The 9,795-nt window shown below is 37.7% G+C and overlaps 1 long non-coding RNA gene across 1 annotated transcript in view; it reads right to left on the bottom strand.

The window, feature by feature from the left end:
* Window positions 1–613: 613 nt before the first annotated feature.
* The window catches only part of LOC143156521 (uncharacterized), a 17,540-nt gene continuing 8,358 nt past the window's right edge, over window positions 614–9,795 (bottom strand). Inside the window, exons 2-4 of the long non-coding RNA XR_012994642.1 lie at window positions 6,293–6,345; window positions 3,459–3,629; window positions 614–1,741 (exon numbers count right to left, since the gene is read on the bottom strand). This is a non-coding gene — a long non-coding RNA (uncharacterized LOC143156521). The remainder of the gene's footprint in view (window positions 1,742–3,458; window positions 3,630–6,292; window positions 6,346–9,795) is intronic.

The following is a 9,795-nucleotide window of genomic DNA, read 5'->3' as shown; positions in this document are numbered from 1 at the left end:
AAATGATAATGTGTATTCTATCATTGTCGTGGTTTAACCCCAGCTGGCAACTAAGCACTACACAGCCGCTCGCTCACTCCTTCCTGGTGGGATGGGGGAGAGAATTGGAAGGGTAAAAGTGAGAAAACTCGTGGGTTGAGATAAAGACAGTTTAATAGGTAAAGCAAAAGCTGTGCATGCAAACAAAGCAAAACAAGGAATTCATTCGTAACTTCCCATGGGCAGGCAGGTGTTCAGCCATCTCCAGGAAAGCAGGGCTCCATCACGCCTAACGGTTACTTGGGAAGACAAACGCCATCACCCCGAATGTCCCTGCCTTCCCCCAGCTTTATATGCTGAGCATGACACCATATGGTGTGGAATATCCCTTTAGTCAGTTGGGGTCAGCTGTCCCAGCCGTGTCCCCTCCCAACTTCTTGTGCACCCCCAGCCTACTGGCTGGTGGGGTGGTGTGAGAAGCTGAAAAGGCCTTGGCTCTGTGTGAGCACTGCTCAGCAATAACAAAAACATCCCTGTGTTATCAACACTGTTTCCAGCACAAATCCAAAACACAGCCCCATACAAGCTACTATGAAGAAAACTAACTCTATCCCAGCCAAAACCATCACAATCATAAAGTTGAAAACAATTATTGTGTTTTATTGAAAGTAGACATAGCATTGGAAGTAAGCAGTTTAATCTTATCTGAACAAACCATTTTGTATGTATGAAGATGAAACATCTCAAGAAGGCTGATCCATATTTTTCATTTTTCTAGAATTTTGAAATATTTGGCTTCTTATCCCATTTCATATCTCAGAGTTCCTTGAGAAATGGAAGTTCAGATGAAGCCCGGTGAAGTTTAATGGGGGAAAGTAATATTCAAGTACTCCAAAGTTTACACAAATTTGGCTACAACCATTTAGATGAATTGTAAAGAATTATTCTTTCTAAAAACTGGATGATTTTTTAAATTTGTGTCATTGTGGTACTCCATTAAAAAATCTATATGATACAAACCAAACAGACTACTTGAATTATTATTACTGAGAAGACATAAAAAATCCTGTGCTTTTTGCACCGAAATAAATGAACTGATAATGCTTCATTCAGGTGTTCTCTTTGAGTCTCTCAATATGACTTGGAAAGCTAATAAATTTAAGCTCCAGAAAGATCAACCCATTATTGGTATTTTCAGTAATTTTAGAAAATGGTAATGAAAAATCAATTAAATAGAAGCACTCAAAACAAAGTACTTAGATGCTATCTCAGACTCCAATTATAAAGACCAAAGAGCAAAACCTTCCAGCAATCATTAGCATCACAGGAGATCTTTTTACTAAGCTCATTTAAAACCTAGATGTGCACCTAAATCCCTTCTCATGAAAAATATCTTCCTTCTGTCTAAAATTTCCCAGAAGTATAAATGTTGAGGCACCGGTGTGCAAATGGAGCAATTAAAAGGAAGATTAAAAGAAATTTAAAGAATACATTTCCTTCATAACTGCTCTTTTAACTGTTCTGAAGTTCCTCTGAGTCTCATTTGACTTCCCCAATGAATTTTTAGTCTTATTCTAGTATCAACATCAGTCTCAATCTCTCACTGAAGAGTATCACATCTATTCTCAGGGAAAAGAAGGGCAGACAGATACAGATCCTCTTCTAAATCAAGCCAGAAATCTTGTGAACCAGTTATGCATTTTGTTTTTCTTCTTGCATTCCCACAGCCATAGGGAAGACAGAGCAGGTAAAGAGGTACTCACTGTGGAGAGAAAAATATCACAAAGATTATAAACTTTGTGATATTTAAAGTTATACAGTTAAGCCACGTAGTTCTCATGAAAGTCAGGTGTATTTAAATAAGCACAATTCACATTTATTGGAAAAAATAGGTTTTGGTTTTGGTATTTTTTTCCAAAGGTATTTTAGGATTTTGCCTTTTTTTACTTATTGTAACATAATAAACAATTGTTTTCAAGACTGGAGTGATCACTAGCAGTTTATAGAGATAGGCAATTTTGCTGAAACAAAATGTTTATGAAGAAAAATAGCTATATTTGCCCAAAAGAATGGCCTTATTTATTTGAAAATGAAATGGTTTAAATCTTTGAGGGGCTACCTGAGCTCTCACCTTCCTAGATTACAAGCTGTACGCAAGGAACCCAGAATTGACCCATCTTGAGTTTAAAAGCTCTTTATAGCTCTTGTAATTTGGACAATTCTGCTGCTGCTGAAACAGCTTGATCAATATGATCTCTACAGTTGTCTCATATACAAGTTGCAGTTAATGGAAATAGAAAAGAGACAGCACAGGTAGGATTTTATTGCCAAAACAGTTTCCCAGCTTGATTAGCCAATAATAAAAGGTGGCAAAACACCTTCTACCACCTTTGATGGCCAAAACCCTATATCCCACTCTCTAGGAAAGGACCCAGTCACAGCAATACATGCTTGATTTCTCCTACTTGGATCTGGATGCTGAGGCAAGGCGAAACCTTCACCTCATGCATGGTGCAGCAGCTCATCTCTGACGGGCATAAATTTTGAGAACACCTGAGGTTCAACGCTCAGCACCTGCAGTTGTCTCCCTTTCACTTCAAAGTCACACTGACACTGTGGGCTGTCAAATGTTTGATTTGTATTCAGCACCCTTATTTAATTGCCTTCAACTGTTTCTATATTAACAACTACATAGTCACTCTTCTCTTAGACAATTAAACCAACAGTGCCTAGGGAGTGCAGAGGCAAAGAGAGTTCTCCAGCTGTGAACCAGCATAAGAGAAATAGAGAGAAATAGGGAGAGAAATATAGCACAAAGCCAGGCCACACTTGGAATAAACTAGAAAATGTCTGCAAAAGGCTTAAGATTTAAGAACTAAGAACCAAGGAAAAGAATAGAAGGAATAAACTACAAAATAATCTACAAAAACCTGTCAAAGAAGTAAAGAAAAGTTCCATTATGCTGTCCACTGTTGACAGCGCTGTGCAATCCATGGCTAGCATACTGAAAGCCTTAGTGCCTAGAAAGAAAGTCAATACAGAGTGAAATCACCTTATTCCTTTGTCACTTCTAGAATTGCTATAGTTCAACTTACGTAAGGCCCATAGCTATTTTATACTGATTGGCAGCAAATCTTAAACCATCCAGAAGTTAGATGTGAAAAGACATACTAAGTTATAAAATCCATCTGCTTATTTTTACAGGATCATTTCCTAATCTATTACTCTTCATCAAAAGGATTACAAACCATTGTCTTACATGACTTTGAACTCAAAATCAGTCTGTGCTGTTTGAATATTTTCTGTACAAAAGCAGCAAAATAAGGTTGATTACTTTACTTTCTAAATATATGGTACCTTACAAGCCTACAAGAAAACGAGAAGAAGAGCCATTTATTCCAAATTGCTGGATAGAAAATTGACCTCAACATTATTGTAGTTTCAAGACTGGACTGAATCACATTTCATGCTCTCCATACCTTCTAGATAGTTAAAACTTTCAAGGGTTTGTACATTGGTTCTAAGATCTTCCATTTCCAAACTGGAACTGAATGAATGGACTTGGAGTGCATCTCTGTACTGAGCTGTACTTCTGCTCCTTTTCCAGCTCTAGATGGAGGACGATGCAGTGTCTTCTCAGGTGCTTCTACCTACTCAGGATGGGAGAACAGAAATATCATGTTCATGATAACCCAGTAGCAAGTAGTAGTAGTTTGTGAGGTGAAATATGACATGCTAAATGCCCTTCAACCCAATTTGTCTGTGGGTCTGTTGATACTGCTTAGCACCAGACCTGACAGTTTCAGGCTTTGAGCAGTCTATTTGGATGACTGTATTCTTTCAACCTTTGAAGGAAGTACAGAAAGTAGGTGGCTTGATGTCCTGGACAATGGCTTCCAGTTATAGTAAATGGGAGCTGAAGGTGATGTGGTTAACATTTACTGAGTTTATAATAAGAGCATGCTGTAAGAGTCATTATGAGATGTTAAAATAATCCTTCCTCTTTTTCCATCAGCAGCATGGCTCTCAACATTTCAGCTTGCACTAGCGCCCCATCTTTCTTCTGACAGGCATTGTTGACCTTGTTCTCAGTGTGTACATGGGGCAGTCAGTTCCCCCAGTCCTTCCCTGAAACGAAAAATTCTCACTTCTTTTTCAGAGCAAAAACCCAGGTAAATTTGGAATTCAGGGTACACAATCAATGAATGAAATTCATGATCATTCACACATAGCTTCATGATCACCACTACTTGCAGTGTTCTGCGGGACAGCATCTTACTTGGCAATCAAATGAGCTTATGTTTGCTTTGAACCTTGTGCTTCCTTGGGAGAACAACTCTGGCTCAGTTATGACTCTGTGATGCCATGTATACTGATCACATAGTTTGATTTGGAAAAAAACCCAGATCAGTCATCAGCAATCTGCTAAGCTCTGAATGCACTCACATAGATGGCATCAGTATTACAACTGCTCTGCACGTGCTGGGCTCTGATATGTTTTATAGAACTACTTCTGAATAAATTGTTCTGCTAACAATCACTTATTTATTCTGACCTTCATATCTCAAGTTCCATACTCTTCATCTGACAGTAAAATAACCATTAGAACAACGAATTGACTGTGGTGTAACGTGATAGAAACTACTATGCATTTTTATATGCTGAGGTTAATTACATTTACAATTACCAACCAGCCAGTGCAAAGTGTAAGTTTGTACCCCATTAAGAAGTTCTAGTCACATCAGAAGCCATAAGTCTAGAGCTTAAGTCATATAGCCACTGGAAGCCCTCTGCAGAATTATATTTCCAATAATTTAAAACAGGTTTGGTTTTGAAATTTTATACTAACACAGACCTGAGCCAGGATTCATGTCCTGCCTTCAAATCTCCAAAGAGTTGTTTACAACGCTTCTCTTTGACCTGAAACATATCTTCCATCCCTTCCTAACCAATTTTTAGGACTTTTCCAATGCCTTCAGAGAGTATTTCTTACTCCCTGTACTCCACTGCTGCATCTTGTCTCAAAACTCCTGGTATTCCCACTATACTTTTCCAAGACACACACCACCACCTCCAGATGCTCTGCTTTCTGTCTGTTTTTTTACCTCCCCACTGGAGTGGAAAGTCCTCTGCTCTAAAGGCTCTAATAATTCTTCAGCTTAAGCAACTTCATACTTTCTAACCAAACTCAGAAGTTCTATAGCCACAAGGTTTGCAACCAGCTGGGTGCTGAATTCCATGAATTATTAAAGTAAACTAACACTTCTTCAGTATTTTATTCAAGACTTGTCTTGAGTCTTACCCTACTGCTAGAAGCATACTGATGTGCCCATGTGACTGTGTTTCTGCTGATGTTATAAAGTGTGTTGAATTTATGACTCATCTCCATTTTAAAGATAGTCAATATGCACACATATACACAAAGATCAAAAGGCTTGTCATCACTTAACCTTTTCAAATCCAGTTTATTTGCTATTTGATGTCAAGCACGAAAGCCTTATCTGATCGTAAGTGCTGAATGCTACTGACCATGACTCATTTTTGAAGTCTCATCACAGTAGGAAGCTTGAGTCAGAAACTGCTTGCTCTTTTATTGAAGATCTTACTGTGTAACAGATATTGCTTATTAAGTGATGTGAGGTATAAGAGAAGAAACAATATATTCTACTCTTTCATACATCAGATTCCGTGTCAGTGAGATAACTGCATCCTAACATAACAACCAGATTTCAGAGGTGCATGTCACTGTTAACTTTTACTTAAGTTGATGGCAGCTGCATGTGCAAACTGTGTTTCAAAAGTCAGATGCTGTGACGCATTCCTAAATCCACTGAAGTCAATGAGAGGGCTCCATTTTCAGTGGAACATCTTCAAGTCCTATGGAAATGACTTTTCAAGTTGTGCATTCCTGAATGTCAAATTGTTCAAGATTAAAGAAATTCTGATATGTCATTAGTAATTTTTGCCATGAATTACAATTGAAAAATACCAAATGTCAGAACTTCCCAGCGAGCACATTTGCTTCTGAAAAGTTCAGTACGTTATGTTTTGCATTTGTGGTTTTTTATTTGTTTGTTTACATTCTCATTCTAGAATAGGTTTTACAGATGACTTGCATCCTAAAAATACCTACTTCACTTTATTGACATAAGTGGAGCCACAGACAGTTAGTTAAGATTTCATAGACACAACAGCGTAGATGTCTAAAGTTAGATGGGATGAATCCCAGCTTTTGTAATTCAGAAGTCATGAGACCTAAGGAGACATATAAGACAGCACGACTTACTGCCCAACACAGACTACAGAGCATTACCCAGTGAACCTTCCCCCAGATCGAGAACTTCTCCTAATAGATTGATATTCCACCTGTTGAATGAGGTAAGTGAGAAAGTTAGGGATAGGCAAAGCAATATGTAATATATATAAAAAAATACATAATATATAATATCATGGATGATATATAATCCATTATTTTAGAGCCAAGAGAGACAGTAGATCATTGACACGACTATAGTGAATAAATTTGTCTCAAACAAACCAGCAAGGCTTGACATTTTGAGTCAGACATCGTTTCCCTAGTAGTTTTGTTCCAACTAACCCAAATGTTAAAAATATATACCCTCTACCTAATTATCTGTTTTAACTTCCAGGCACTGCCTTTGCAATCTAGACTAAAGACTGTGATTGCATCTACTGATTTCTCCTTGTTGTGTACATGAATGTATATATTTATATAAATACCTAAGATTTAAGTTGTGCCTTGATTTTCTTTTTGATCAGCTAAATAAATTAAGGATAAAAGTCCCTCACTGTAACATATGAACAGTTCATAAACTCTGCTACCTTTTTTGATAAGTGGTGGCAAATGCGATTTGCTTTAATGTAATGTCTTCACTGCAAGAAAATAAAGATAGAAGTATCATATCCTATTCATTGCAATAAGAGTTTTAGTATCTGTATCTGGCTTTACTGATAGCAATTAAAACTCTAGAAAACAGCCCTTAATAGGATCAAAAAGGTCTTTTTAGCTTTAATTCTCCAAATGCACATCAAAGCCTCCCACTCCCTCCATAGTGCTGTTGAGTTGCTGTATAAATATGTGCTCTGTTGTCTGACAGTGAGGAAGAAGGAATTTTTGGCAAAACAACAGTTTAGCATCAATATGACCATTGCAAACACAGTACTGTGGGTAGTGGAAAGAGGAAGTTTTACTGTGAAGGCATCATGAAACTCAACTGAGCCAAAAGCAGCTGAAGAATATCCATGCTGGTTTTAAAAAATCAAGCGTCCAAAGGCACTTTTTGACTCATGGAGTATGAACATGAAAACTTACGCTATAACCAAGGCAGCCCAGAAAAGCCTTTCACAATGCCACTCAAAAGCAGAATTGGATCCTATTTCTGCTCATAACAGTTGGAGAGAGTCAGTTCTCTCAAGTGACAAAGAACTTACTGCTTTTCTAGTCTACTGAGAACCTGTAAGAGCCTCTTTTTGAACCTAGCTACCTCCCCTGAAAAGCTGGACTTTCAGGCAAGTGTAGATCTGAGATGAAGAATTTTTGCTGGTTCCTCTACTTGGGAAGGAAATCTTAGCTCCATGCTGTTTGATCTTTAGATGTGGTCTCTTCATGAATTCAGACATACTGGCTTCCTTAAATCCATAAGATTTATGCAAATCCTGAGTGAGGAAAAAGATAGATGCTATTGTTTTCTAAAAGAACACTAAATAGGAGCATGCATTGCCCTGGTTAGGCAGTTTGAACTGCATGGTGCTTGAAGGGCAATAGATAATTCTGTGCTCTACATACTTTTCCAAAGAGCACAGAATATCTGGTATTAAATAAGCAATGGCAAATTATGCTGTGCTATATTACACACCAGATATGAACAGATTGTTTCATATATTAAAACAAAGGACAAATAATTGTTTGTGTAAATTAAGACTTCATTTGAGACATTACCTTCATTCCTTTTGCTCTCCAAACATTGCCATGATATATCAATCCCTATTGCCTAAGGGATAACAGGTTGTTAAAGACTAAAGTAACAGATTCTTTCAGACCTCAGCAGAAGCCTAATCACACAATCAGCTTGGAGGTGCCTCTCCCTTTATTGGTAAGTCAGACCTTGGCTTTCTACATTCTTACAGTAGCCTCATGGAAGTTTTCTTATGACCAGTAATTTCAAAGTTTGCATTTATTTGAATATAACTTAGGAGGCACATACCAATATCTAGATATCCAGATAGTACCTTTGTCTCTAGCAGGGTAAGAGAACAACTGGCTACAGGTGTCACTCTCTGTTGCATATTGAAAAGCACCCGTGATCAAGTGGAAAAGAGCAAACTGGACTGAATTCTGGGCTCCAGACAGAAACACTGGATTAGAAATACCAAGTGTCCTGAATTTTGTGCCTGTTTTTTCTGCCTAGCTATTCCCATGGAATTGAACATATCACGCAAGAAGTCCCCAAGAAATGAAGCATTCCTCCTATCTGAAGAATTCTGGCTCCATTCCCAGATGCTATATTGCAAAGGACAGGGGTTATTATCATGAGGTCATCACAGTGTATAGCTCCAATAGCAAAATACATCCTTCAGCACTGCAGAAATCAGTACAATGTAAAAGCCCAGGACAGATTAATTCCTGTAAAGCTGGAAGGCATTGTTATCGTTGCTTAAGGTAAAATCTTCAGAAGTGCCTAAATTACTTAAGCTGTTGAAGTACCATTTTCAAAAATGACATAAGCACTTAGAAACATAAATCCCATTGAAGCCACAGCCTCATGATTACTATAGCATAATAAATTACTTCACATCAGCTGAGCAGCAATAACTGCTACGCTACCCTGCTAAGCTCTGCAAATGAGGCTTAGGTGGCTCTTCCTTTGCAGATTAAGTACAGTCAAATTCTTCTTACTTCCCGTGTAGCATGCATGCAGCCTGTTATGAAGGCCTACCTGATACGTGGTAGATGATTAAGTTGTAGTAACTCCACCATTAGCAAATGAAATCAATGGGACCTCAGAACTTATGAATATGCAAAATCAGCTTGTGAGAGGTTTTTGACTCATATCCTAGACAGAATTTCACCCAGAAGTTCCTCCAAGAAGTCCACAGTGGCTCATTGAATAGATACCTGAATGCATTTGCTAGCTGAATACACACAGAAGCTTGCTTCCTTATTAGAAACAGCTACAGATTTTCAATACTCCAAAATATTAGTCTGAATATTCTTACACACAGGCATGTATTCTCCAAAGAGAATATTTTACTGAGAGCTTGTTGATACTTTCTATTCCTTTATTTCTTCTACCTATGTCAGGTTACCCAAGTTTTTGAGTAGGTATGTGTCTTCTGTGTGTGTGCACATGTGTGTCCACGCACACACATGTGATGTGTTAAAACTACAAGTCGTGAAAAACGCTCTAAGGAAAGACACACTCACAGGTTAATCATCCATATAAAACCATGTGTGGGTGGTTAAATAATTCATTTGAAATACAGCTCACTTCTCACCCACTCACAAAGGTGTTACTGAAGGCATTAATTTTCTTTCATATTTGGGAACAAAACAAGGCTTATTTTTTGGCTTTTATAAGAAATGCTAAAAGCAATGTGAGAAATCATCTTCTCAAATACACATAGAGTTCTCACAAGCATTTATGCAACATCTGCTACCGTGGGCTGAGGCTAGTAAACAGTAATGTTAATATAAGCTAATAATATATTATTACTAATAATACAAAGTAATAATACATTTCTAATGCTTAGGGCATCTACAAGTATGTATCCTAAGGCAAAGGCTGGATTCCATCT

Source organism: Aptenodytes patagonicus, chromosome 1, assembly GCF_965638725.1.
Source record: "Aptenodytes patagonicus chromosome 1, bAptPat1.pri.cur, whole genome shotgun sequence".
Lineage (NCBI taxonomy): Eukaryota > Metazoa > Chordata > Aves > Sphenisciformes > Spheniscidae > Aptenodytes > Aptenodytes patagonicus.
This window is presented reverse-complemented; position numbering and strand designations above follow the sequence as displayed.